Below are 22,758 nucleotides of genomic sequence, written 5' to 3' on the forward strand. Positions count from 1 at the left end.
GCAGACTCTCCCTGCTGAATGCCTGCTGGGGCTGGCAAAGAAGGAAAATGCCCCAATAACAGCCCGGTGGCACTGTGTCTCAGGGACAGGTACAGGGAGGTGACAACAAACAGCAGCATGGCCCGGTCTCACAGCTCCTAGGAAGCAGTGACAGAGGAGCCTCATGTGCCAGAGATTTCAGAAAGGCTGTCTTCTCAAATGGCCACTCTGAAACCCCTCTCTTTGCCTCTTGGGTTTGTGAATGCTTTTGACAGCCACAGCATCCTGGGGCAACGTGTTCCACGATTTCATTAAGCACTCCTTGAAAAGCACCTCCCATTGTTCAACTGAGCTGCCAGCCTGGTCATTTCAGAGGGTGCTGCCTTGGTGGAGAGAAACATCAATCTTCTGCCTTTCAGGGAGCTGAAGGAGAAGGGACTCTTCCCCATCAGACACCTGGCTGGGTCCCATTCAGAGGTCCTGCTTTGTAGACTGGGTGAGGATTGCTTGGCAGTTACCAGCGAGGTGAGAACATTGTTCTGAATTGTCCCCCATACTTCATTCACAGTGTGTAGAGTAGGTATGTGCTTGTTCATCTCCATGTGTGCTCAGGGTCTGCCGTCATTTCTGGTTTTAGACCTGATATTTCCAATGTCTGTCAGCTGTCTGAAGGATCTGTGGGCACATGCAGCTGTATTTACTGGCAGGTCGGGTATCTGACACTCATCTTTGAGTGTGGTGCCTTCATAATGCAATGTGCAAATGCAGAAATTGAGATACTAATGATGTTATTTGCCAGAGTCCCAGTCTCTGCCCAAGCTGTAATTGAACATTGCAAATTATTCTGTAGACCTGAGCCTGTGTTTTCTGTTTCCTGGCTGAGTGCTTCAGCTGCTGGTGTTGCTTTTTTGAACAGCAGCACCTGACTCTTTTATCTTTATGACTTTTGCCTTCATGATTTGAAAGCAGCCCTTGCTTTAATTTTCTAGTAAAAGGGCCTAAAATCAAAGCTCTGGACATTTTAGAAGTTTTAAGTAGAACACTTAAGTGAATATTTTTTTTTAGGCCTGCAGTGAGCAGGTCTGAAGCCAGAAATTGGTGCCAGAGTAAGTGCCTTTCTGTGCTTGTGCTCTCCTGCTCTTCCTATCCTTGTATGCTCCTCTGGACACAGTGGGATGTGTTGTCATTTCCTGGGACTTCTGTTGAAGGCAACTGGTTTTCTTTTCAAGGTGATTCTTATGTTTCCCCCATGGCTTCCCCAGGTGACCAACCTCGGTTCCAAGGTGTCCTACTCTGCCATTGTCACTCTGGAAGAGCTCTTTGTGACCTTGAAGAAGGACATGGACTCTGAGGTGGATGAGGTTGCTCGGCTCCTTCTCCAGATGGTGTCCAGCTCCCCAGAATTTGTTCAGAAAGCAGCCAGTCAGAGCCTGGGGATCATGGTGGAGAATGTGACTCCTGCCCGAGCAGTGACTGCTCTCATGGACATGGGAGCCAAGTAGGTTCTTCTTCTTTTAGTGATGTTCTTCACCTTTGTGTGTGTGGGAGGGAGAAGGGATGAGACAGAGAATGGGAATGGTGGGAGGGAAGGGTCCTGTATCCTGCATCTTCTGTGAACTCAGTGACTTGATTCTCCAACCAACCTCACTTCTTTCCTCTTCTCACCTATTTCTGCCCTCCTGCAGCCCATTAGTTCTGAGAATCACAGAAGTGTAGAATATGTGGAGTTGGATGGGCCCATCAGGACCATCGAGTCCAGCTCCTGGCCTTGCCCAGAACAGCCCAAGGGTCACACCAAGTGCCTGAGATTGTTGTCCAAATGCTCCTTCAACCCTGTCGGGCTTGGTGCTGTGACCACTGCCCTGGGGAGCCTGTTCCAGTGCCCAGCCACCCTCTGGGTGAAAAACCCTTTTTCCTGATACCCAAACTAACGCTCCTCTGACTCAGCTTCCTGCTGCTTCCTGGAGTTCTCCCAGTCTGTCAGATTTTCCTAGATGTGGTGACTGGTGGGGAAGGGAAAGTGCCTGCAAAGGCCAAGGATAGAGCCTTGTGCTTTTGTGGGAAGAGGGACAATTGCAATTGCAGCTGTGAGCAGTGTTTGGTATTTCACAGTGCTAACCAGAGAGGCCCTGGGAAAACCACGTCTCCTCATGATGCCATTAACTTGAGAAATGAGGAGGGTCCTTGCTGGGGCGTGGAACACATGTGGGACAATCTGCTGGGTGTGGCACAGCCTGCACAGCAGGTGCAGCTCCTGCCAAAGGAGTCTTGTATGACTGTCATGGCCTTAGAGCTCTACTTTCTATTCCAACTGATGTTTCATGTTAGCCTGGAGATGATGAATCACTTTACAGGCACCTCCACAGGCTGACTGCCATGGGACAGTTGGAGCAAATGCTGCCTTAAATGTTGGTGCTGGGCCTGATAGTTCCCAAGAGACACTCTCTAGAACAGGACAGCCTGGCTAAACTGCCTGCCACCCTTTCCTCAGCTTTGCAATAGGGTAAAACATTCAGATGGATCCATTGCCAAGCCCCATAGAAGAAACAAGCTGCATTGCTGGATATTCTGCAACTTCATAGCCCACAACATGTTTTCCCTGCATTTGTTGTTTTCCAAAGGTCTGCAGATTTGGGGATAAATGGGTGGAAAGAGCCTCAGTCCTGCTGCAGCTCTGTGTACTGGGTGCCCTCTGATGGGTCAGCATGAATTGTCCTTAATTTCTAAATTACTCATATGTCATCTATTTCTTTAATCTTTCTCAGATTAAATACTGTGAAAGAAACTGAGTATCAGACAGTGCAGGGAGACTGAATTCCTCCCTCTTCCGTGCAGGCAGGCCTTGTGTGCAATGCTACCTTTGTGTTTAGCTGAGGACAGAACCTTCGGCAGGTGTCTGAGGGTGCAGGGACAGCCCAGGCTCCTTCCCCCAGCAAGGACAGGGAGCAGGCTCTGGCCAAGGCCGGCGCTGCTGCTGCTCCTTGTCCCTGTGCCCAGGGTTTGCTCTCTCCTCCCCAGCAGCCGCCCCGCCCCGGTGCGCGAGTGTGCGGCCCAACTCCTCCTGTCCCTGATGGAGAGAATTGGAGTCACCAAGCTCGCAGGCACCCCCAGGGCTGAGAGGCTGCCACATGTGGCAGGGAAGCTTGCTCAGGACTGTCACAAGGACACAAGGTAATGATCTTCATTTCACCTCCCAAAACAGGAAAACCGTTTTGTGTCTGGCTATAAAGGTGAAATCACACAAGAGTGGAAACTAAAGGGAATATGAAGTTACCTCATGGTGTGAATAAGAGTCATAGAATCATGGAATATGCTGAGTTGGAAGGGCCCATCAGGATCATCGAGTCCATCTCCTGGCCATGTGCAGGATACCCCAAGAGTCACTCCATGTGCTTGAGAGCATTGTCCAAACTCTTCTTGAGCTCTGTCAGCCTTGGCACTGTGACCACTGCTCTGGGCTGCCTGGGCAAATGGCTGTACTGGGAAACCTGAGGCTGGCCAGCAAAAAGGAGCATTGCCAACTTTTTCCTGTGGCTTGAAGGATTCTTTACTGAGATCAAAAGAGCTCAGATCAGCCAGTCCAACACTTTTGTTTGGTCTTAGGTGCACAACACAAAGCCAAAGTGGTGGCTAATGTTCATCACTGAAGGATCCCAAACATCCATTTCTCATTAACTTCACACTATCCTAGAAATATTTCAGGGGTCTTTAGCCAATCTTTTCAGACTTTCTAAACTTGTTCTGAAGATTTCTAGAATGCTGTTATCTGTGGCTCAGTGAGCTCCACATTTCTTCTTGAAGAAAACTCTGGTTTCCTACTGGCAAAATCAACCCAAACCACCAAAATCCCCTTCCTTGATAATGAAATTGCCATTAATAGCTGCCAAGAACACCAAAGCAACTAGCTGTCCCTGTGCATGCACATAGTATAGAATAATCAAGGGGATGCATGAGGTGTTTTGTCCTGGCTTCCCTGCCAGTTAAAGAAAGGCAAATTATTGTGCAATGGCAGCAGGACACTGCTAACAGGCTCTGACAACAAAGCAGATGTGTTTTGCTTGTTCCCTGGGATCCTTTGATGCCACAGAAGCACACCCCCAGTGTCAGAGTGAATTGGTATTTTTCTGTTGCCCCACATTGTCCTCTTGTGTTCAGCTGACAGTGCTGTGCAGTGTCAAGTGAGGTAAATCTCCCTCTTTGTGAGTAGGTAATGCCTTCTCTGCAAGGATTGCCCCTGATGAGTTTAAGGTATCAGTCTCTTCTGTTAACACTCTTCCTGTGTTTGTTCACTTTTGTTTTCCTTCCTTCCTTCCTTCCTTCCTTCCTTCCTTCCTTCCTTCCTTCCTTCCTTCCTTCCTTCCTTCCTTCCTTCCTTCCTTCCGCATTATGTACAGGAGATGGTGAAGATGTTGCGCAATCATCAACAATTTAAAATGCTTTTGGAACAATCTCTTTCCACCCGTGACCTGGAAGATATTCTGACAAGAATTAAGAAGAAAGTAAGTGCTTGGCAGGAGAAATGTCTCCTTTGGGCAAGTATTGCCACTGCTAATATGAGATCAAACATACCCAATCTGTCTTGAGCTCATTCCTCTTCTGCTGAATCATTTTGCTCCTGGGAATGAGCTGTTAATCCTCAGCCTATTCATCTGTAGACCACAAAGGAACTGATGTTATTAGGGAAAAAGTGGGGTTTTGAATATTTTCAATATCGGTCACAAAGAGGAAAGGGTAAGAGGAGAAAATGGGTTTACATTTAAGCGTAAGCCACCACCATGCTCTCCCTACTCTGCCCCCTGTAAAGCAATTAAGTGAGAATTGTGCTTCTGAAGATAACAGAGTCTTTGCAAAGGACACTGGAAGTAGTAGTGCCAAGAAAATTCCCAAATTTGCAAAAGATGTCCAAGTCAATCCTAGTTACTACAATTACTGTCTGTCTTTTGGGAATACTGCCCTGCTGTCCAGCCATGTGGAGCTGGACGAAGCTTGGTGAATTCAGCAGCATCGAGTGGAAAATCCTTTGTTTGTTTGGGGGATGATTTTATTTTTCTAATCGACATTACAGAAGGGAGCCTGCCTTTGTGCAGGCACAGGGAGAGTGAGTGTTGAACCAAATCAACTTCCAACACAATGGGCCAACCCCCAAAGAGTCCAGTTTCTTCTGCTGCTTCCTTCACAAACACTCGTTGCCTGCCAGTTTGCATTATTCACATTTATGCTCAAGACTAAAGAACTTGGGATTTTAGATTGCTGCTCATAACCTGTCTTGACTCAAGACCCATAACCTGTCTTGGGCTATTGAAAACAAAGAGTTGGCATCACTGAATCTCTGGTCTGTTTCCATCTATAAATTAGGAAATGTTTCCCTAAGCCTTGGTAGCAGTGATCCTGGTTCTACCTTGTGTTTAAAACAGTGAATTTCCTGTTTTATACTCTAAAGATTGATGGGGTTTCTCTGTGTCTTTGTAGGGGATGGAAAACCAGAAGGCTGAAGGCCCATCTGTCAAGGATTCGGTGAAGGAGAGGAACGATGGCTCAAAGGAGCCCCAGGCCACATTGTCTGCTAGCAAACGGTGCTGAGCACTTTTGTCAGATGTGACAAAGCACATGAAAAGCTTTACATGCCTCTTCCTCAGGAAAAACTTTCTGGCAGAGATGACCAATGCCACAGATTGTTTCTTTTCCCTACAAATGCTCTAGGATAAAAAATGTCTACTTCTGCATTGTGCTGAACACATCTTCTCTGGAGGGGTTTCCACAAAAAAGGAGAGACAAACAGACACCCATTGGTTGCAGCTCAGACGATCCAGTGCAGTGGCAAGGGCAGTGTTGTGGAGGCTGGGAGAGGGCCATGTTTCTGCTGCCTGACTTGGGACAAGTAAATTCAAACAGGGCTTTTTTTCATCTGAGTGGAGTCATTTTCAGATGGGTGTTTTGATGAAAAATCTCAGTCTGGAAGCAAGATACCATTCCACAAAGATGCAGTTCTCATCCGTGTGGTTTGGCCTGGTTGAATCATGGTTTTCTTACCCTCAAACACTACCAAGTTGGAGTAGTAAGTAGCAAGGAAATTCCTGAAAAACTTCAGTCAACAGGTGTCTGAATGTGGACTTTTTGCCTTGATATTCTTGTCCTCCATGTAATTTGCTTGATGGACAGCATGTTTGGTTTATTGCCCCCTGGGCTGCAATCAGCATTTAAGACAGGAATTGCTCCTTGCTGTCTCTTCATGGCAGCTGCAGAGCTGCTTGTACCTGTTCTCCTCTGATAGCAGAGGGGATTTATTTAACTCTGTCCTGCTCAGCAGTGGCAGGAAAGTGACCACATGCCTCAGTAGCACAGCTGGCATCTTCCTGTGCTCATGGAAGAGACAGGTTGATCCAGGAGAATTGTTCCCAGTGGGTTTGTTAAGCTGTGCATCTGGTCTCCAGGGAATCAAATGAAATGTGAGTGTAGTTCTGGGATGTCGGGATTCTGTTTTTATCTCTCTTACTGATTTTCTGAATCCTTCAAATGTGGCTCTGTTTTTCTGTTCAGATGCATCTGAGCTACTTTTCCAGATTGTCATGTCTGGTTGTAGAGACACTTCTCCAGAGTGATGAGTTCCCTTATTCTAAGACACACACATCCCATATGAGGAGGCATTTAAACTTGGCAGTAGTGTCTCTCTTTCTCCACAAAGCAATGTGGCCTGTGTGCCCTGGCAGCCATCTGAAGATAGATCAGATGCATCTCATCCTTGGTTTTCCTGAGTGAGCAGTGGTGAGAATGTCACTTCCAGATTGTCTCCTGTAATGATTGTCATGAGGTCCACGTTGTTCTTCAGACCCTCATGACTTTCCAGCTTGAAATCACATCATTAGGAAAACTGCTCAAGATGTTTTGCTCACGATTAACTGCAGGTATTGTCTGTGGCTGCAGCTCTCTCCACAGAGAACAGTAGGCACAACTTTCCCAGGCATTGTCCTGGGGAAGGTTGTGAGAAGATCAAAGAATGAGAAACAATTCTTATCTTCCCTTGCTGCGCCTGTTGTTGTGAACATGTGGAATGTGTTATGCAGATTTGTTTACCAAAGGGTAATTTCTTAATTGGCCACTGGTGATGGTGTTTTGGATTCAATTGACCAATCTGGTCTGTCTGTATCATATAGTATAGTATAGTATAGTATAGTATAGTATAGTATAGTATAATAAAGTGATTGTTCAGCCTTCTGGAATCATGGAGTCAATGTTAATTATTTCCACGATGGGGATGCCATGCTACAATAATTATCACCACCGGGTCCTCATTTGGTTTTATTTTCCAGGGTGAAATCTCCCTCTGATGGACACCTCCTACCCCGTGCACAAGCCCAGGTCACGTCACCTCCAGCTGAGGAAGAAACGGAGCTGCTCCAGAAGCTTTACCATCTCCTGGAAGCCAAGGGGTTTCACTCAAGGATGGAAGGAGTGGAACTCCTCCAAGACCTGTGCAAAACCAGCCCCCAGCTCATCTCCACTAACATTGCCCAAGTATGTAGAGTATCTTCGCTGCTCCTTTCCTTTAGCTCCTTTCCTAAGCCTGTAGCAGCAAAGTTAATTCAGTGTGTCTTGGCACTCTGTCCTGGCTGTTTGTGACACGCTGGTCCCTCTTACCCAGACAAATGTAATTCAGGTCCAGGCTTCAGGAGAAGTTATTTCAGTCCAGCTGTATTTGTCTGGCAGGTGCCTATTGAAGCTGTTCATCAGATGATGGCAGAATTTTCTGCTGGTATAACTGCTGCTCTCTCCTACTCCCAGTTGGGTTAAGTGAAGGGAATCCAGCCCCTGAAAGCATGGCAATTGTTCTCTAGACCAAAAATGGGTTTGCATAGGGAAGAGAATTATCAGGCTGGGTTGGTTTAAACCCAGTTGTTTTTTTGAAAGAATACTTCTATATACTCCCTCTTGTCTTACACAGGCACAGCTCTGGCTACTCATTCCCATCCTTGTTCCTATTCCTCTTGCTAAAGACAGTGCTCCCCCTTCTTGGGGGTCTTTCTTTCTCTTTGGAAAAGGAGGAAAACAGCTAAGGACTCATCTCTGCCTTCTCTTCCCAGTAGCTGCTTTTTCCCTTTTTCCAGGGAAAGGTGCCTGATAATGTGGCTGTCAAGGGACTGAACCTGCTCTAATGAGAGCTGTACAGCACATTACATTTTAGAAGTCCACCTGTTACTTAGAGAAATGGTCTGGATCCTGGAAGAGTTGATCAGAGCCCTGCACTTCTCCAGACACTGGCTTAGAGACAACTCAAACAAAAGAACACTTAGATCTCCTACAGCCATAGTTTTGGCAAAATCATAACTGCCCTCAGTACTTGAGGCAACTGTATAGAAAACCAGGCATTGTAAACATCTGCTTCCATTCAAAGCAAAGGTACTCTTTAGCATTAATCAATGGAATTGATTCAATGATTTATAGATGGAGAGAAATACCATAGGAACTATTCTGTCCCCAGCCAAACCTCTTAAAGACAGAAGAAAATCTTTCAACCAGCATGAGGTTGTGCCACCATTCCAGTGAGTGGCCCCCAGGAAAACAGTGAAATTGTGCAAGCGAGTGCTGACCTGACAGAAAGGATCACTTTCATCTTTGACATTGGTGACTGCTACATCCACTCTTCAAACAAGGACATTTGAATCCAGCTTTCACGTTGCTTGTTCTCTTCACAGATTTTTGATTATTTTGTCCTGAGAATATCTGACAGCCACAAGAAAGTGAAGCAGAGGGCACTGGACATGCTGGCTGTAATCACAGGAGCCCTGAAAGACGCCTTGAACCCGGTGATCATTTGTTTGGTGGAAGGAATAACAAAGAACCTGAACTCAAAGGATCCCAGGGTTCGTGGGGCAGCTGTGAAAGCACTGGAAGAATCCATTGCTCATTTGGGTAAGGGTGAGCCCGGGCAGGGACTCTCCTCAGCTTCGTCTCTGTCTCTCCTGCACAAGAGAGCGCTGAGTGCCTTGACAGCTGCTCTTGTCTGTGGAACACTGCAGCTGACACCCACCAGAGGCTGTGCGGGTGCAGTCCTTATGCACCATCCCCAACAGGCTGGAATGGGATCAGCATTTCCCAACAGTCCCAGGAGCCCTTGGCTCTGTGCTGCTTGTCTGAAGAGCAAGTCCTGGACTACAGCTCTGCTACAGTTCAGAGGCAAAGGGGGTTTGGAGTTTGCTTGGGCCCCGTCTGACTTCCCAAATGAACAGATTTGCTGTTGGCATGAAGGGACACTGACCCATCAGAGCCTATGCAGGGCAGCCACCTGCAAGGCTCTACATTAGAGGCATTAGCTGCCTATTTTCCACTTTTCTTCTTTGTCTTCTATTTTTAAAGGGGAACTGATGATTCACCAAGTCCATTTCTTCAGAACAAACAGGTATAAACCCAGCTGTCAATGATGCCTTGTTCCACATGTTGTTTTGCATGGGGCAGGATGGCCACAGCAATTAACTACATAGACAAGGGCTGCTCTAAATTCCTTTGCCACACAAATTTATGTCAGCTCTGAGAATGCTGTACTGGGGAAATATGCCTGAAAAAAGGAGTGTTGAAGAGGCAGGTCTTCAAGAGGAGTTTCCACTTGCTCCTCCCCAGCTGCTTTGTGAACTCAGGTACTGCCTGACTCAGTGCCTTTCTGTGACCCAAGTATGGAGCTCTTCCTTTTTGCTCTGGGATGCAAAACCTTTTCACTGCTTCCATGTGACTGAACTCTCGAGGTCCTTGCTGTAAAATGTTTTAACACAGCTCCTGCTACAGCAGAAAAGTTTGTATTTACAACTGTGAGAGGAGAGCTTTTCTTTTAGAATTTAAAACCCTGCCAAGCAGGCTAGAAGGAAAGAAGAAAAGGATTCAAATATCCACAGAAATGTACTTCATTTTTTAAAATGGGGTTGGCCCTGCCCTTTCCCTCCCCACTGTCCTTTCTCCTATGACCTGAGAAAAGTGAGCAGAAACGTGTGTTTCCCTTGTAGATAAAGTGTCACTGCTGAAAGAGTTCAGCTACCAATGGAATCACCTGAGTGGCCAAGCCCTGCTGGATGTCACTGAGCGCATCACAGGTATGGCCTCCTCTTCTGAGCCAAGAGCTCCTCCCAGGGAGCATTTACAGGGAATGCCTGTGAGCAAACAGCAGAGCAGCTCCTCCAAACCAGGAGGTGCTGAGCGTGTCCCTGCTGCCCCATAGCCAAGGCAGGTGGGTTTGGCAGGTTTTCCCTGGCTGCTGCAGAGCTGGGCAGCACCTGAGATGGGGGCAGTGCTCGGCCTGGGGCTGAGCTCTCACTGGGGCATCTCAGAACCACCTCCAGCAAAGGGAGGGCTAAAAATGCCCCAGCTGGCTCCTCTCTGGGGAGCCCAGGGACGTCTGTGATCTTTGAGGGGAAATGGTGGCCAATGCTGTTTCAGGGCATTAGTTTGTTTTGTCCTCACAGAATTCTTGTTTTTCTCTTGGAAAGTTTTGAGGCTGAACCGTGCAGAGCCTGGGGGTCACAGCTTAGGCCAGAACTCAACAGAGGTATCAGAGGCACGGGTTTAGTGCAAGGCAGCCTCTGGGGCACAGGGACAGAAGCAGAGTGCTGAGGCTCCCTGCCTGTGCTGTCAGAGTGGCCTTGGACTGAGCCTTTCAGGGTGTGCAAACAGTGTCTGCCTGTGTTAGCGCTGCCCAAAATGCTACAAATGCAGCTGATAATTGATTTCTCAGAGGAGCTTGCTATGTCATCAAGAGCCAAGGAATGGAAAAAGGATAATCTCAATATATAGTAGAGAAGATGACTGATAGCCATGCTTCAACTGGGGCTAAATCCACTGCTAATTATGCCAACATCTTTGAATGCAAGGTTTAATACACTTTGTGTCTTCATTAGGAATCTCAAAAGGGCATGTTCAGTGATTCGGAATGTCAAAGTTCCTTTAAAGAGCATTTGAATAAAGTATATCTCCAGCAATAGGGCATTTAGTTTAGCAGTTCTTTTGATCTCTTTTTCAAATAAAGGAATAAACCATAAATTAGGACTACTTTAGAAAAAGCAGATGTTCTCTCCGAGATTTAGTAGGAACAGACAGCTGTTCCGCACATTCAGTCGTCACCGATGTCTTTAATTGCATTTAAATTCAAATGAATTCCCATTTTAAAATGGGTACCATAACCCTTTCCTGCTTAGCAGAATTGGTTTTGGGTACTTGCAGGAGCTCTTTCAATGTTGATGACTGCTGATGGATTAACAGCATAGAGAAAAGGAAATCTCTTCCACCACAGAATAATAAATGGCTGCTAGATAACATTTTGTCTGATCAGAAAATAAGAATGGTCTCCAGAGCATTTCAGGTTTTGATCTCTCAGCAAAATCGGCCATGCAAGAAGCCTGTTGGTAGCAAATATTTGTCTGTGCTTGATATAGTTCAGTTCAGAAAATGGGCAGAGAGATTTCAGAGACATGTTTTGGTTACATTTCAGTCCCCTGTGTAGCATTTTTCTTTCTCTATGCCCCTATTTCAGTGGACATTATAAGAAAAAATGCCATTACCATTGGGAGGGGAAATGGCATTAGAATGTGGAGATGCTCAAATGCCACAGCAATGAGGTCTGAGTAATTATCGAAGACGCCCTGAGGTTTGAAACAGCTCTTTGTAGGAAGCCCCAAAAGCATTCTGCCAAAGACCCCAGCTGGTCACTGATGTTTCTCATCCAGCTGTCAGGCAGCAGCCATCTCTGGTGGGCTGGAGTTTTGAGGTGTGTTCTAATCCTGCCCTTTGCTGTGTGCCACTGAGCACAGGGAAGAGCCAGATTAGACATTTGGCACTTGACATCAAAGTTACAAAAATTGGAATCATCCCTTTTATTAGAAATCTCTCCATTTCCTCTCTATGGTGCATTTCCAAATCTTCAGTGTGGGTTTAGACAACTTCTTAATGGAAATCAAAGGCAATTGGACATTTCATTCATTGTTCATAAGGAGATTGTGAAATAATTTAGTAAAGGTAGGAAGTCTGCCACAGGGACAGGGCTCTGGTTGGAGCAATTAGTGCTGAGAGGTTGGTGGTTCTGTTTCCAGGATGCTCAGCTGCTTTGCCCATTTCTGGACCAAGGGGCTCTGGGTGCTGTTTTGCTGCTCTTGGCCAGAGAGGCTGGCAAGAAGCAGAAGCAGAGGCGGATCCTTGTTTGCAGTGAGGCTGGTGGGTAAGGAGCTGTGTCTCTGTCCCGGCAGTGCTTGTGCAGGGGGTTCATGCCAGGAGCCCTGAAGTCGTCCAGTGCGACGCCCTGCCCGTGCTCTGGTCCTGCCTGGAGAACAAGGCGCTGCCTGTGCGGAGCGCCAACGTCCGCACCGTGGCCACCAAGCTCGCCTCTGCCCTCTGCAAGGTGATGGGCACCCAGCTGAAGGAATGTGCTGCCAGCAAACCTCCACATGTGCGGGAAAACCTCTCCAAAATGTTGGGCTGGTGAAGGTGAGATGTTCTCCAGAAAGCTGAGGAAGTGCTGAATTGGACACCTCTGGATTTGCCTTTTGAGCTGTGCCAAAAGTGACAAAATCCTTAGGAAGGGTGTTCATCTGCCCCTGCTCTCTCCATCACATTTCCTAGTCATGGCATGGGGGGCCTGAAGCAGCTCCAGATGGAGGACAAGGTGAAGGCAATCATGGCTCAGCCTCACACAGAGGTGAGGGGGGAGCTGGGCCAGTCTCTGCTGGGAGGAAGGGTCTTGTGGCAGCCCAGAGAGGCTGTGCACATTGCCAGGGAACAGCTGTGCCCTGCATGTGCCCCTGCAATGAGCTGTGCTGCTGCCAGTGCCCCTGGAGCTGTAGGGCTGCTGAGCTGTGGGGCAGCAGAGGAGCAGGAGGGTGCGTGTGCAGCTGAGCCATTCCTGGAGAGCACAGGGCTCTGGGCTCCCTGCTGTCCCAGGGCAGCCCAGAGGCCAGGCTGTGCCTGTGCCAGCTCTGGGCAAGTGGCTCAGGGTTTGCCCTGGCCTGCCTCAGTGTCTGCCAGCAGGAGCATGTTTCCCTGTGCAGCTGTTTGGACATTTCCAGGAAATGTGTCCCAGGAAATATGGAGCTTCAGATGCTTTAGGTTTGCATGGTGGCCTCTGTTAAACTTTGTGTCTCCACTTTGCAGATCTGACTGGTTACAGTCTTACTGAGAAGTTTTCTCGGACACTTCCGATGTTCCCTCACCCACAAAGTCCTTGCCTCCCGTCCAGAAGAGCTCTCTTTCCTCCAAGCTCAGGAAGAAGCTGCTGCCTGTATGAAGAGTGTTTGAAGAATAGGATTGATGCGTTAGGCTTCATAGTTACAGCTGTACATAGATTCGGATCTTTAGATGTAGTTTTGAATTAATGTGGTTTGATTCTGTCTTTAAGTTTTGATGACGTATTTTTAATTGTATATATTTTATTTTGATGATGAAAAAAAGTAAATAAATAAACAAAATTGAAAAAAACAAAAGGAGAATGTGAGACCAGGACCTGCCAGCGTAGAGATTATGGGAGTGCAGCTCACTCAATGTGCCAGTGTCTCACCACATCCTTTCCTCATTGGGCCTCTCCTCTTCCTCTTTGGCCATCTTTTCTTTGTGTCATTTGTGCTGCTCTTTGTTACTTGGCATTACAACAGGGCCACACATTGACCTGTGTGGGGGACAATGGATCCAAAAGATCCTGTCTAGTCAAAGGTTTTCTACCTAGGTGTGTTCTGTGCTCACCAAAGGCCTGAGCAAAGAAACCAAGAGAAGTGTGCCCAAATCCCAAAGCTTTGCTCCTTTGCAATCTCCCACAGATCTGGCTCACAGGTGTCTTCAATCACAATTCCACAGGTAAGAAGAGTTCGTGTATTTCACTGGGAAAAGATGCACTGCTTTGGCAAAATCACCTGTATGTATATTTACCCAGGACAGCAGTGCAGCTGTGTTGTTTCCACCTTGTTTGCAGAAGGATGAGTGCACTGGGAGGCCACTAACAAGTGACAAGGGTTCCTCCAATCTGCACTGCAGCCTGGGTGCCATTCAGCCCAGAGCTAGGGGATCATTTGTTCCCATGGACCAGTACTTGCCAGTGGAATGAATTCCTGCACAGCTGGAAGAAGCAATTCTGGATTCAGCTCCAGCTGTTGGTGGGCTGCATGATCATTGACAATGCTGCCCTTCCAGAAATTATTCTGCAGTTTCCTTTCATAGTCATTTGAAGCTTTGAAACTTCACATTTCAATTTGCTTTGCCTTAGGGAAAAACACTTCTGGGCCCGGTGGAAACTCTAACCTTTTGACAGCAAAGTCCTCATGGTCGCCAGCTTCTGATGTTACACAATGTCACCTGGCTGCATGTGTTTGCTTAGCTCTGGGCCTAGTCCCGGCCTAGTAAAGCCCAGGCAGGGTAGCACGTTGCAGGGAAAATTGGTACATGAGCTCATGGGGTTGCCATCAGCAGCAGAGTGAATGTGCCCTTTAGGGATTTCTCTGGAGACAAATTTAGGGACCTGCTCCATGCCACAATATTCTCTTAGATCTTTGTTAAATATCCTAGAAAAGGCTGTGAAACTTCACATCTCCTTGCACAGCCACTGTTTGAAAAGGGGCATTTTTGTCCCTCCTCAAAGTCATTGCTCTTGCACACCAGAAGCATGAACATCCACCAACAGGAATGATGTGTGGTCCTGCTGCTGCTGCTGCAGAGAACTGGGCAGTGCAGACCTGGGTGTTACCAATATGAGCACTTAATTAGCATTTCATGCTCCTTCAAGCTGTCCAGATCCCAGGGCTTTTTGTTTCAAAGCAGCCACTGCACCATCTCTAGGGAAGAACAGGAAATGGGAAACAGCGACTGCCAGCCTTGCAAGGGTGTAGGGGAAAACCTGAGGTGTCTGCATCAAAAGATGAATGGGAAGAGTGTAATTGCCAAAGCAAACGCTTCGTTGGGATAGCAGGAGCAGTTCTTTACTGCATGCTTGCATGAAGATCATTTGGGATGTCCTTTCTGTATCTCATGCAGAAAAGGAGCTCTTAATAATACCACACTACTTAAACCAGATTGGGATGTAGCTCTGTATTGTTTCACAATGAAGCAGACTGCCTGCTGTGTCACTGCCAGCCTGGTGAGACTGCAAGGGACTGTAGTGTATCCCATGCCTGTTTTGCCTCCAAGCAGAGCTTGGTTTTCCTCATTAGTGTGGAGTAAATACGAGAGTAATAAAATGGACAATTAGACTGGCCACTTTGGAGGATATGCTCATGCTTTCACATGTCAGTCCTGCACCTCATGCTCCCAAGGCTTGTTACTCATCAAGAAATATTTTAACAAAAAAACCTCAGCTCTCATGTTACATCTGAATAAAATTGCACAAGATCATCAAGAATTCTGCTGACAGGAACAAGACAAGAGCCTTCCGACACTCACTTGCAGCTGTCCTGGATTGCTGCAGCCCTTTGTGAAAAGCTGCAGCAGACAGAGTGTTTGGAGTTGGTTTGGGCCTTTATGAAAGATCAGTGGAGCAGTGTGCAGGGCTCTCCTGGCAGGAAACTGTTTGTCCAAGCCCAGGGACACGGTGCCGGCAGGAGCGGAGCGGCCCCGCTCCCAGTCCGAGAGTCTGTGAGCTGAGCCACGGCGGGGAGAAAAGGCAGCAAGGGGCTCCAGCCCAGCTGCTTCACTGCCCTGCCCGCTCCATGCAGCTCTGCCATGGGAGAAAGCCGACGCTGGACGAGCCCCCGAGCTTCCATCAGCTGCTGGAACTGCTCCGTGACAGCTCCTGTTCTTCCGAGAGAGACCCTGGCGCCTTCTTGTAACGCGTGTCATGGGGGGATTCTGTTTGTTAATAAACTGTTGGGGGTTTTCCACTTTCATCTATCAGTAATAATTTCCTATTGCTGGAAAGGGCTTGTTGGAACACTTTAGAGGAGACGACTTATTGCACAATATCCTGTTTGAAGTTGTCTCAAACTGTGTGAGACAGATGGCTTCACACAGGAGCATCCCCAAGGCTGCTGAGGAGAAGGCACAGAGGAGGACAAACCCAGTATTTCTGAGGGAAACTCCTTGACACCAAACCAACCTGAGCTGTCAAACAGCAGAGCTGATGTTTCGAGACATGGGCCAAAGGGGAAACCTTTCAGTGTGTTTGGTCCAGGCTGGGTTATGCTCGAGGCAAAGGTGTGTCAGTGTGTTGGATAATACTCTTCTCTTGACCTAGAGATGGGGACACTGAGAGGTGTTTTAAAAACTTGTATTCCATTTTGAGTCTCCTGAGAAGGGTGAGACAATACAGATGTTATCATTCACGCCATCACAAGCAGAAGCCAACTACTTCCTAATTATAATACATTGTAAGCATTTCTTGGTCTATCAGCCTTTTTGCCATGCCATGTTGTAGATGCCTTAAAGCCAATGATTTGAAACTACTCCTCGTGGGTCCCACTCCAATGCATCTTTCATAGCTCTGTTTTTCCAAAGTCTTATTTGCAAGGCCATTTTTAGAAACTTTTATCTAGCTCCATTTCTCTCTCAACAATATCTGTCCTATTCCATGGAAATTTTTAAGTTACCATTTCTTGTCTCAAGATTTATATGCATATTCATACTGTGTGGGCCTTCTATTAGGCTCTAAAAACTTTCTACAAAACCATTTCCCACATCAGTGCACTTGGCTCCTTCTCTCCTCATTGTGACTGGCAAGCACAGGAGCCCAGAGCTCCTGCAGAACCCATCACAGCACTCAGTGGGAGCAAACTTGTGTCCAGTCCTCACCTGGAGCTGTGGTGCCCAGCATTCCACCACACTGGAATGAGGAACTGTTCCTGCTCTTTCAGAAGGAGCTAAGGAGCTCTGGCCTTCAGATCAATTGTCTGCAGGCTCCTGCAGTGCCTGGCGCTGCTCCCTTGCCAGAGGCACCCCAGGCCAGGAGGACACATCTGGGCTGCTGTGTCTGGCTCTGGGGCTCCCTGTTCTGGGCAGTGAGGAGGAGCTGCAGAGGCCCTGCAGGACTGACAGGATGGGCTTTGGGGCTGGCAGGAGAAGCTGAGGGACCTGGGCTGCTGGAGCTCCTGAAGAGGAGGCCCAGGGCTCCTCCTGCAACTGCTCCAAGGGTGGTTCCAGAGAATCCCAGAATCAGCAAGGATGGAACAGGCCATGGAGATCATCAAGTCCAGCCTGTGCCCTGACACCACCTTGTCTCCCCTGGGCCTCCTCTCCTCCAGGATAAACAACCCCAGCTCTCTCAGCCACTCCCCACAGCTCTTTTGCTCCAGACCCCTACCCAGCCTTGTTGCCCTTCTCTGGACACACTCCAGCCCCTCCATGTCCTTCCTAAATTCGGGGCACCAGAACTACAAACAGCACTTGAGGTGCTGCCCAAGCAGTGCTGAGCACAGAGGAAGAATCCCTGCCCTGCTCATGCTGGCCACACCATTCCTGAGCCAGGCCAGGAGCCATTGGCCTTCTTGCCCACCTGGGCACACTGCTGGCTCATGTCCAGCCTGCTGTCCATCAGTCCCTGCAGGTCCCTTTCTGCCTGGCTGCTCTCCAGCCCCTCTGGCACCTTGTTGAGGGAGGTGGGCCGGGAGGGAACGGGTCCAGATCCAGTCCTTCCTGAAATGTGGTGCTTGCTGGCACTGCCAGTTCCCAGATTTTGATATTCCCCTATTCTGGCACAGCCCAAGTGCAGCAACTTGCTGGCAAAGAAAGTCAAAACCAAGCAAAGACCTGGTACCTACAGCAACCCGATCTTGGGTTTGCAGGCACCGCCAGTACCCAGATCGGGAATGTTTATGATGCCAGCACAGCCTAATTCCAGCAGTTTGCTGGCACAGAAAATTAGCATCTGGCAATTTCTCAGTGCCAGCAAAACCTGGCTGCAAAAAATGCAGCAATTGTCTGGAAAGAAATCCAGAACCCAGCTGCTTCCCAGCACTGCCACCAGCACTGCCCAGGTCTGGTGTTTGCTGGGCAAGTGCCCAGATCTGGAAATTTCCCAGTGCTGGCACAGCCCAAGTCCAGCAATTTGCTGCCACAGGAAGCCAAAATCTGGCAATTTCCTGATGCCAATACAGGTGCCCAGACCTGGTGTTTGCTGCCACTGCCAGTGCCCAGATCTGGAAATGTCCCTATTCTGACACAGCCCAAGTGCAGCAATTTGCTGGCACAGAAATCCAAAACCTGTGGCAGCTTCCTGCTACTGGGTCCGGCACCACCCCCACATCTTGTGTTTCATGTAACCAGAACCCAGATTTGGAAATTTCTCAGTGCCAGCAGAGCCCAAATCTGGCAGATTTCTGTCGTTGGCAATGACACCACCCAGATCTGGTGTTGGCTGGCAGTGCCAGCGCCCGGATCTGAAATCTTCCTGGTGCTGGCACAGCCCAAGTCCAGTGATTTGCTGGCACAGAAAGCCAAAGTTTGGAATTTTGCAGGTTCTGGCTCCAACACCATCCAGCTCTGGTGTTTGCTGGGACCGCCAGTGCCCAGATTTGGAAATTTTCCAATGCCTTCACAGCCCAGGTCTAGCAATTTGGTTTTAGCTAGCTTAGGAAGAGAAGTTCCTCGGACTGTGGCATTCCTTTTTCTTGGAACTGTTTAAACCTGCTCTGGACTGAAAACCCAGAAAAACACTGGCAGCAGCTCACACCTGTGGCCCACCAAGCTCTGGGACGCTGCATTCCAGCGCCAGAGGGACTCAGGAGAGACCGAGTGAGCCAACTACAACCCACAAAAAGGACTTTCTGAATTTGCCATCTCTTCACCACTGTCAGAGGTTTGATTTAATATTATTCATTTTTCATGCTTGTGAATACTTTACTTGTTAAATAAACTGAGGTTTTTTTCACTATTCTCAAGGGAAGTCTTTTCCTGAACTAGTAGGGGGAGGGGCCATTTGAACTTGCTTTCTAGACGGACCCCTTTTGGAGATTTCCTCCCAAAATTTGCCCTAAGCCAGCACAAACAGTCATCATGAAAATTTCACCAGTGGCGTAATTTCCCAGTGGCAAATCTTGTGACAGAAGCTTGACCTTGTTCTCCATGAGAGATTCTTGGGAAGAGCAGACAGGAGAAGATTCCTGGAAAACTGAAACAGCTTTCCAGAAGTGAAATGAAAATGAAAGAAACAATCCAAGATCTTTTCCTCTATTTATTTCTATGCTCCCCTTTTCTATCTTGCATCCCAGTAATTCCAGATGCACCTCACCTCTAAGATTGGTGACTTAGTGGTTTTTAGACACTAAAATACCATGAGCCACACACAGTTTTCCTTCCCCTGTTTTTACAGGAAAGCAACACTGGAGATGTAAGTGCAGTGCTCGGGTCAGGTAGGAATCCTACCCCAAGGGAAGGTGGCCGGACAGTGTTTGATGCTCAGCAAGGACAATGCACAGCAGCAAGCGAGGGGATCGCTGTGCCAGAGGGCAGGAGTCAGGGCTCTGCATCTGGGCTCAGCGCTGCAAAGTTCCCGTGTTTGCACAGATGGAGGGGCTGTCCCCGGGGCGCGCGGAGCTCGAACGTGGGGCTCGTGGGGCGAGCGGGGAACGGATATGGGGACGAACGGCCCCGGTGCTTCAGTTGCAGCGGCGGCAGCAGCAGCGGCGGCAGCAGTAGCGGCGGCAGCAGAAGCGGCGGCAGCAAAGAGATATTCTGAATACTCTCTTTCTTTCTCTTTCTCTTGCTCTTTCTCTCTCTCTCCCTTTCCCGCTGTCGGGCACCCTTCTCTCGGGGTCCCTTGCCCGCCATCCCTCTCCTCTCCCCGCCTCCCTCTCCCCTGCAGGGCTGGGCCATGCCCCCGGCCCGCCCCCGGCCCCGGGCGGGGCTGGCCCGTGCCCGGCCCAGGCCGTCCCGCCGCGGTCTCGCCTGCGCCCGGCTCGGGCTGTACTGGCGGTGGCGCTGCTGGGCGGGCATCAGTGCCTGGGGCGGGGGCGGCATCGCCGCCCTTTGCCTCCGCCTGGCCCGAGCCCGGCCCCAGACCCGACGCAGGGTCCAGTCCCGGCCCCGGCCCCGGCCCCGGCCCCGGCCCCGGCCCCGGCCCCAGCCCCGGCCCCGGCCCCGGCCCCGGCCCCGGCCCCGGCTCCTCCCGGGGCCCGCGGAGGACACAGGCGGTGCGGCCGCTCCCGCCGCCTCCGCTGCGGCTTCCCCGGCCCGAGCTCCACCGCTCGGCAGCGCGGCCGCCGGCCCCGAGCCTCCTGTGCCGCGTTCCCGGGAGCGAACGCCTCGGCATGGCCGGCCCGGGGCGGGTGAGGGGCGCTCGGGGGCCGTTGCTGGCCCCGGGCCGAGCGCTGACAGCCGCGTCCCGCCCGCAGGGACGGCGCTGGAGGCCCTGCAGGAGCGGTACCGGCTGGGATCGCTGCTGGGGCGCGGCGGCTTCGGCAGAGTCTTCGCGGCCACGAGGCTCTCGGACGGCGCCCCGGTGAGCGGCGGGGCCGGCGGCGGGCGCAGGAGGAGGGGATGGAGGAGGAGGAGGGCGGAGGGCGGAGGATGGGGCTCGCAGTGCGGGTGGCGAGCTGATCCCGCTGCTGCCCTTGGCTTGCAGGTGGCCATCAAAAGGGTGCCACGGAACCGCGTCCGGCACTGGGGCGAGCTGGTGAGTGAGCGGGGCCAGCAGCCGGGGCTGCCGGCCGGGGATGAGCCGGGGCCCGGCCCGGTGGGAGCCGCCAGGACGCCCCGAGGGAGAGCGGGCGTGGGGCCAGCGCAGGGCGCAGAGCATCCCGGCCTGGCTGAGGGCTTCCCCAGGCCTGGCACGGCATCGGCCCCACTGACGGCATCGTGCTCCTCCCGCAGCCCGACGGCACCAGCGCACCTCTGGAGATCGTGCTGCTGTCCAAGGTGTCCACTGGCTTCCCCGGTGTGGTCCAGCTGCTGGAGTGGCTCGAGCTCCCCAACTGCATCGTGATGGTGCTGGAGCGGCCAGAGCAGTGTCAGGACCTGCAGCGTTTCATTCGGGCACGGCAGTTCCTGCCCGAGGAGGAGGCGCGGGAGCTGTTCCGCCAGGTGCTGGAGGCCGTGCGGCACTGCACCAGCTGCGGGGTCCTGCACCGCGACATCAAGCCAGAAAACATCCTGGTTGACCTGGACACCGGGCAGGCCAAATTGATTGACTTTGGCTGTGGCACCTACCTGCAGGACACAGTCTACACTCACTTTGCAGGTGAGCCTACCCAGGGCTGTGCTCCCGCTGCTGACATCTCATGGCCCAGCATCTCCCAGCCCAAGCTGGCTGTGGCAGTGGGAGTTCTCCCTTTTGCTGCCAGTCAGGGCACTGAATCGTCAGCTGAGTTGCTTTAGAGTGGGGCTGGGTGGGCAGCCATCTTCCAGCCCTGCTGGCAGCCTTTGCCAGCCACTCTGCCCAGGACTAGGGCTGGGCTGGGGCAGCCAGCCCGACCAAAACCCTTGTGGGTGGGGTAGCAGAGAGGGAGGGCGGAACCTGTGCCCCAGCCACTTTGGTGTGCAGACGAGAGGAAGGGCTTGGACTGCTCCACTCGCCCTGTTTGCCTTGGCTTCATAATATTTTTGGGGCAATGCAGGCAGGGAGGGTAAGGGCAGGATTTTTCCCCAGCATGGAGTGGGTTTTTCCTTTGCATGTCATGGTCGGGCCTAGCCAGGGCTGCCCTCTTCCAGCACCAGAGGCTTCTTTTCCAACCCTAACTTTGTGCACAAGTCCCAGATGCTGGCGAGAGGGCAGTGGTCACCCTGTGTGCCCCTGATGCAGCCCCCGCAGGCGCAGGGATGTTGGGGCCAGGCTCTGGGACAGCAGCATCCCCCTGCTGAACTTCATCTGTATTCCATAGGAACACTGTCCTACAGCCCCCCGGAATGGAACGACTTTGGCTGGTACCATGGCGAGGCAGCAACAGTCTGGTCCCTGGGCATCCTGCTGCACCAGATGGTCTGCGGGGAGCACCCTTTCAGGAGGGGCCAGAACCTCAGCTGGGGCCAGCTCCCGCTGCCACAAAGGCTCTCTCAAGGTTGATCCTCTTCTCTGGGCACGGGGGGAATCCCAGTGCTGGGAGCCAGCAGCGGGGTCATTGGCATCCCGCTCTGGCAGCTGCTCAGGAGGTGGCACATGTCCTGCTCTCCTCCAAAACAGGGAATTGATGGGAAAGTTTAGGCCCAGCTCTGAGCACATCCAGCATGGCCTGGGCATGGGAATAGTGGGTAAAGCAGATAGGAGCCTTCTCTGGCTGACCGTCAGTTTCTGCTTTCTCTCCCCAGAGTGCAAAGATCTGATCAGGTGGTGTTTATCCGTGAACTCCTTGGACAGACCCGCACTGGAAGACCTGTTCTGTCATCCTTGGATGTGGGATATTCCTCTGACATAGAAGAAGGGAGAGAGCCACAGGCACACTTTGACACAGAGCCCTGGTAAGTTCCTGCTCCACATATGCCTTGGCAATGAGAAGCAAAGGAACCCAGAGCTTTTTGTGCTGCCAGTGTCACTGCACCGGGGTCATGGGATGGGAACACACAGCCCTTGTGCTGAAGCTGAGCTGCTCTGCCCAGCACTGGTGGCCGCCATCCCAGCTGGTTTTGCTTGTCCTGGTTCCCTGACAGCTGGGGCCCTGGGCAGAGCCCTGAGAGCCTGGTCTGCCCCCAGGGAAGGAGAAGGAGCCCCAGGAGAAGCTGTACTGGGTAGGGATGCTGCTCCTGCTGCTGCTGCTGGAGACAGCGAGGGTGACATCAGGGATGACAAGCTCTTCCTCAGCCTGGCCACTGGAGGTTGAAGGTGATGCACTTTGATTCTGGCACCTTCCTCAAAGCCAAACTCCACAGGGAATTTGCAGATGAGTCCCCATCTGGGGAAATTCTGCCAGA

The sequence above is a fragment of the Melozone crissalis genome, unplaced genomic scaffold (assembly GCF_028551555.1).
Source record: "Melozone crissalis strain CALT ecotype California unplaced genomic scaffold, PUWL_Pcris_2 ptg000079l_1, whole genome shotgun sequence".
Lineage (NCBI taxonomy): Eukaryota > Metazoa > Chordata > Aves > Passeriformes > Passerellidae > Melozone > Melozone crissalis.